The 6924-nt window shown below is 49.7% G+C and overlaps 1 protein-coding gene across 1 annotated transcript in view; it reads right to left on the bottom strand.

Moving 5' to 3' along the window:
• NTAN1 (N-terminal asparagine amidase) overlaps positions 1 to 6924 on the bottom strand; it is a 215455-nt gene that overhangs the window by 136553 nt on the left and 71978 nt on the right. The gene's annotated exons all lie outside the window — the stretch shown is intronic.

Genomic DNA, 6924 nt, shown 5'->3' on the forward strand with positions numbered 1-6924 from the left:
GACGGAGTCTCGCTCTGTAGCCCAGGCTGGAGTGCAGTGGCCGGATCTCAGCTCACTGCAAGCTCCGCCTCCCGGGTTCACGCCATTCTCCGGCCTCAGCCTCCAGAGTAGCTGGGACTACAGGCGCCCGCCACCTCGCCCGACTAGTTTTTTGTATTTCTTAGTAGAGACGGGGTTTCACCGTGTTAGCCAGGATGGTCTCGATCTCCTGACCTCGTGATCCACCCGTCTCGGCCTCCCAAAGTGCTGGGATTACAGGCTTGAGCCACCGCGCCCGGCCGGTCCATTTTTATAGAACGCTGATTGATCTGTTTTACAGAGAGCTGATGGGTCCATTTTGACAGAGCGCTAATTGGTGCGTTTACAAACCTTTAGCTGGACACAGAGCGCTGACTGGTGCTTTTAGAGCCCTTTAGCTGGACACAAAAGTTCTCCTAGTCCCATACCCTGATTAGCTAGACACAGAGTGCTGATTGGTGCGTTTACAAACCTTTAGGTAGACACAGAGTGCTGATTGCTGCATTTACAAACCTTTAGCTACACAAAGAATGCTGATTGGTGCGTTTACAAACCTTTAGGTAGACAGAAAAGTTCTCCAGGTCCCCCACCCGACCCAGAAGTCCAGCCGGCTTCACCTCTCAATGGCACTTGAGGGACTGCGGGACCTAGCCCGGGCACTCCGGCAGCAGAGGGAGCTCGTCCCCAGATCAAGCCCAGCAGGCGCCCGCCGGCCGCGCAGAGTAGGGGGCCCGCCGAGTCCGCGCCCACCCGGAACCTGCGCCGGCCCGCGAGCATCGCGCTCAGCCTCGGCTCCGGCCCGCGCCTCTCGCCCCACAACTCCCCAAGAGCAGAGGGATCCGGTTCCGGTCTCGGCCAGCCCCAGAGAGGGGCCCCCACAGCGCAGCGGCGGGCTGAAGGGCAGACGTCGAGCAGACGAGGAGCAGACGTCCACCAGAGCAGACGTCGAGGCCGAGGAGGCGCCGAGAGCTAGCGAGAGCTGCTAGCACGTTGTCACCTCTCACCATCACGCCCTGCCACTGTGCCCAGCTACTCAAGGCAAGTATGGAGCCAACATACTTGACCATCTGCAGGGGTCCACCCTGGGTAGGGGAGTTATGAGCACTGGCGTCGGAGGGAGCCCAGCTTATTGGCCCAACTCTGAGATAGACCCATTTCCTGGTGGGCATAGCACTCCAAGGCTTGTCACTCACAGCCTCTGCAGCTCCAAGTCTTGGTATGCCTGAAACCCATACTTTCCATGGGCAAGCCTTCACTGAGCACCTAGTGTGGCACAGATAGGCCAGGGCTGAGCACACAAGAGGAAGGAGACCCAGACTTTGCCCTGAGGAGATCACGTTCAGGCAGGGACAGAATTACTCCAGAGTGTTGCAGACAAAGGGACCAAAGCCTCTGATTTTCTTTTTTTTTTTTTTTTTTTTTGAGACAGAGTCTCGCTCTGTCGCCCAGGCTGGAGTGCAGTGGCGCGATCTCGGCTCACTGCAAGCTCCGCCTCCCGGGTTCACGCCATTCTCCTGCCTCAGCCTCCCGAGTAGCTGGGACTACAGGCGCCCACAACCGCGCCCGGCTAATTTTTTGTATTTTTAGTAGAGATGGGGTTTCACCGTGGTCTCGATCTCCTGACCTTGTGATCCGCCCACCTGGGCCTCCCAAAGTGCTGGGATTACAGGCGTGAGCCACCGCGCCCGGCCGATTTTCTTTTTTCTTTCTTTTTTTTTTCTTCAATTTTTTTGAGATGGACTTTCACTCGTTTCCCAGGCTAAAGTGCAATGGCATGCTGTCCGCTCACTGAAACGTCTGCTTCCCGGGTTCAAGCGATTCTCCTGCCTCAGCCTCCAGTGTAGGTGGGATTACAGGCACCCGCCACCACGCCCAGCTAATTGTTTGTATTTTTAGTAGACCCAGGGTTTCACCATGTTGGCCAGGCTGGTCTCAAATTCCTGATCTCAGGTGATCCACCCACCTAGGACTCCGAAAGTGCTGGGATCACAGGCGTGAGCCACCGCACCCAGCCACGTCCAATAGAAGGAGGCAGAGAGAGGTTTGGCACCCAACAGAAATGAGTTTAAATCTTGGTTTCCCTAGTTCTTGGCTTAAGCTTCTCTGGTGCACAGTGTCTTCCTATGAAAGGGAATGAGAGGGGTCTGGGGTTGTGACAAAATCATGTTTCTAGTGCCGTACAAGGTGATGTGCACCTGTAATTTCAGCAACTCAGGAGCCTGAGGAGGAAGGATCGCTTGAGGTCAGAAATTCAAGCCCAGGCCGGGTGCAGTGGCACACACCTGTAATCCTAGCACTTTGGGAAGCCGAGGTGGGCGGATCACCTAAGGTCAGGAGTTTGAGACCAGTGCGGTCAACGTGGTGAAACCCCATCTCTACCAAACATACAAAAAGTAGCTGGTCGGCCGGGCGCGGTGGCTCAAGCCTGTAATCCCAGCACTTTGGGAGGCCGAGACGGGCGAATCACGAGGTCAGGAGATCGAGACCATCCTGGCTAACACGGTGAAACCCCGTCTCTACCAAAAAATACAAAAAACTAGCCGGGCGAAGTGGCGGGCGCCTGTAGTCCCAGCTACTCGGGAGGCTGAGGCAGGAGAATGGCTAAACCCGGGAGGCGGAGCTTGCAGTGAGCTGAGATCTGGCGACTGTACTCCAGCCTGGGCGACACTCCGTCTCAAAAAAAAAAAAAAAAAAGTAGCTGGGCATAGTGGCGGGCACCTGTAGTCCCAGCTACTGCCAACCTGGGAGGCAGAGGTTGCAGTGAGCCGAGATTGCGCCACTGCACTGCAGCCTGGGCAACAAGAGCAGAACTCCATCTCAAAAAATAAATAAATAAATAAATAAAATAAAAATAAACATAAATTCGAGCTTAGCCTGGATAACATAGGGAAACCCCATCTCAAAAAAAAAAAAAAAAAAAAAAAAAAATGTCGGGCATGGTGGTTCACGCCTGTAATCCCAGCACTTTGGGAGGCCAAGGTGGGTGGATCACCTGAGGTCAGGAGTTCAAGACCAGCCTGGCCAACATGGTAAACTCCTATCTCTACTAAAAATACAAAAATTAGCTGGATGTGGTGGCACACGCCTGTAGTCCTAGCTACTCAGGAGGCTGAGGCAGGAGAATCGCTTGAACCTGGAGGCAGAGGTTGCAGTGAGCTGAGATCACACCACTGCACTCCAGCCTGGACAGCAGAGTGAGACTCCATCTCTAAAAAAAAAAAGTAGTCAAGAATAGACATCAACAAAAATTGGTGATGAATGGGGTAGCAGTGGCACTGGGGACCAAAAGGGAACAGATATTTTGCACTGCAATTGACATCTCTTTTCTTTTTTCTTTTCTTTTCTTTTCTTTTTTTGAGACAGAGTCTCCCTCTGTTGCTAGGCTGGAGTGCAATGGTGCGATCTCGGCTCACTGCAACCTCCGCCTCCTGGGTTCAAGCGATTCTCCTGCCTCAGCCTCCTGAATAGCTGAGACTACAGGCGCCCACCACCATGCCCAACTAATTTTTGTATTTTTAGTAGAGACGGGGTTTCACCATTTTGGTCAGGATTGTCTTGATCTCTTGACCTTCTGATCCGCCCACCTCATCCTCCCAAAGTGCTGGGATTACAGGTGTGAGCCACCACGCCTGACCAATTGTCATGTCTTTTCAATATTGAGCACATATGGGTACGCTGTAAAGGAAAATTTAAAATCTCAGGATCCCAGCACCCCCATCTTCTTATGCAAAAGGGAAGGTCATTGCAACACCCTTTTCCAAATGAATAGCTGTTCCTAACATCATGTAACAGCCAGATAGCTGTCTACTGAGCAAGAAAATGCGTCAGGCATCTGGGAAGGGCTGCCACCCGCATATTATTCATAAGTAAATTATTTGCTGGCCTCCTGTAATCAAGGACATGCCAACGTTAACTTTAGGTGTACAATCTTTTTTTTTTTTCTTTGAGATGGAGTCTCCCTCTATCACCCAGGCTGGAGTGTAGTTGCGCAATCTGGGCTCACTGCAACCTCCGCCTCTCAGGCTCAAGCAATTCTCTTGCCTCAGCCACCCAAGTACCTGGGATTATGGGCGTGTGCCTCCACACCGGGCTAATTTTTGTATTTTTAGTAGAGATGGGGTTTCGACATGTTGGCCAGGGTGGTCTCCGACTCCTGACTTCAGGTGATCCACCCGCCTTGGCTTCCCACAGTGCTGGAATTACAGGTGTGAGCCACTGTGCCCAGCTGAGTAAATGTCTTGATTGCACAGAATGTATGGTGATATTGGTGGACTTAAGGACATTGAATTGTGTATCAGAAATAAAGTATTATGTGTATTTTCTGGGGCCCTGGGTAATGCTGTAGCATTCAGGGTAGATTGAGTAAAAAAAAAATTTAGAGACGGTTTCCTATTTATTTGTTTTTCCTTCTAATTTTCATTCATTTGCTATTTATTCTCTTCTGGCTTCTGGCTTTGCTTGTGTATGCATATACATATAACCATTTTTTTTTTTTTTTTTTAGTTTCTAGTGGAAGGCTTTTATTGGGTTCTGTGAATAGTCATTTTGTTTCCTATGTATTCCTAGCAAGTTGTTATTCATTCCATTCATCTAGAATTCCTAGGCTGCCTTTGTTGGGCCTGCAGGAATTAATGGAGCATACCAGCTTTTTATTTTTTATATTTATTTATTTATTTATTTATTTATTTATTTTTTTTTTTTTTTTGAGATGGAGTCTCGCTCTGTCGCCCAGGCTGGAGTGCAATGGCGGGATCTCAGCTCACTGCAAGCTCCGCCTCCTGGGTTCATGCCATTCTCCTGCCTCAGCCTCCCGAGTAGCTGGGACTACAGGCACCCGCCACCGCGCCTGGCTAATTTTTTGTATTTTTAGTAGAGACGGGGTTTCACCGTGTTAGCCAGGATGGTCTCGATCTCCTGACCTTGTCATCTGCCCGCCTCGGCCTCCCAAAGTGCTGAGATTACAGGCGTGAGCCACCACGCCTGTCTTTTTTATTGTTTTTGAAACAAGGTCTCACTCTGTCGCCCAGGCTGGAGTGCAGTGGAGAGATCTCCCCTCACTGCAACCTCCTCCTCCCGGGTTCAAGGGATTCTCCCACCTCCTCCCAAGTAGCTGGGATTACAGGCTTGTGCCACCATGCCCAGCTAATTTTTTTGTGGGCTTGCCCAGCCTAGATATACAATCTGAATGAACTCCAAAGTCTAAGTCAAATTACCTATGATAACCCATTAAGTATCAATGCTATGCACGTAAATTAGAGAAACAACGGATATTCAAGAGCACATAAGTCCGATGTTAACCATGGACTCATGGAGAATCAAGATGGCCACCTTGTCCTTCCTGACTCCTTAAAGCGTTTGTTATTAAAAATTCTGGGGCGAGGTGGCGGGCGCCTGTAGTCCCAGCTACTCGGGAGGCGGAGCTTGCAGTGAGCCGAGATCGCGCCACTGCACTCCAGCCTGGGCGACAGAGCGAGACTCCGTCTCAAAAAAGAGAGAGAAAAAAAAAAAAAATTCTGCAGTTGGGCGCAGTGGCTCACACCGCTCCTAATCCCAGCACTTTGGGAGGCTGAGGCGGGCAAATCACCTGAGGTCGGGAGTTCGAGATCAGCCTCACCAACATGGAGAAACCCCATCTCTACTAAAAATACAAAAAATTAGCGGGTCGTGGTGGCACATGCCTGTAATCCCAGCTACTTGGGAGGCTGAGGCAGGAGAGTCGCTTGAACCCAGGAGGCGTAGATTGCGGTGAGCTGAGATAGCGCCATTGCACTCCAACCTGGGCAACAAGAACGAAACTCTGTCTAAAAACGAAAAATAAAAGGCTCTGCATTCCATGACTCATCATGGAAAAGATAAAATGATCCAAATTAAATATGTGTTGGTGTGCTGACTTATAAATTGCTAAAATAGTTCATAGCCAATGTTTGGTTTGTCAAATCCGTATTCCTGGGAAGACAAAGCTTCAGGTGCATTTGGCTACCTCATGGGCCATTTAAACATTTCAATTGTCAATTGTCATTTTCAATGCATATTTTTTAGTTGCTTTCCCATGCAAGAGGGCTGGTATTATAACAGTAGATCATTATGCTACAGTGTATTTTCACCAGGTACTGAAAGCTTTTTATGGCTCACTGACTTGGGACAATCAATTCCTTCACAATCTAGAACCTGAAGATTGGATCTTCTGAGAACATCAGAGAAAGAATGTCCTTGCCATCCACACTACAGCAAAACTTCAGGACCTTGAACTTTGGGTTCGTAATCTCACAAGAGGGAAGTTTTTTGCCAGAAGAAGATGGCATCCTTGATGTGAATAGCTTTTTCCAAGATCACAGATCAAGACTTCTCTTTCTGTTTTTTTTTTTTTTTTTTTTTTTTTTTTGAGACAGAGTCTTTTTTTTTTTTTTGAAACGGAGTCTCGGTCTTGTCACTCAGGCTGGAGTGGAATAGCGCGATCTTGGCTCACTGCAACCTCCGCCTCCTGGGTTCAAGCAATTCTCCTGACTCAGCCTCCCGAGCAGCTGGGATTACAGGTGCCCACCACCATGCCCAGCTAATTTTTTTGTATTTTTAGTGGAGACAGGATTTCATCATGTTGGCCAGGCTGGTCTCAAAATCCTGACCTCAGGTCATCTGCCTACTTCGGCCTCCCAAAGAGCTGGGATTACAGGCATGAATCACTGCACCCGGTTTTGAGATAGTGTCTTGCTCTGTCACCCAGTCTGGAGTGCAGTGGTGCAATCTTGGCTAACTGCAACTTTTGCCTCCCAGATTCAAGCGATTTTTGTGCCTCAGCCTCCCGAGTCGCTGAGACTACACACACGTGCCACCATGCCTGGTTAATTGTGTGTCTGTGTGTGTGTGTGTGTGTGTGTGTGACGAGGTTTGTTCTTGTTGCCCAGGCTG

The sequence above is a fragment of the Macaca thibetana genome, chromosome 20 (genome assembly GCF_024542745.1).
Source record: "Macaca thibetana thibetana isolate TM-01 chromosome 20, ASM2454274v1, whole genome shotgun sequence".
In the NCBI taxonomy this organism is placed as follows: Eukaryota; Metazoa; Chordata; class Mammalia; order Primates; family Cercopithecidae; genus Macaca; species Macaca thibetana.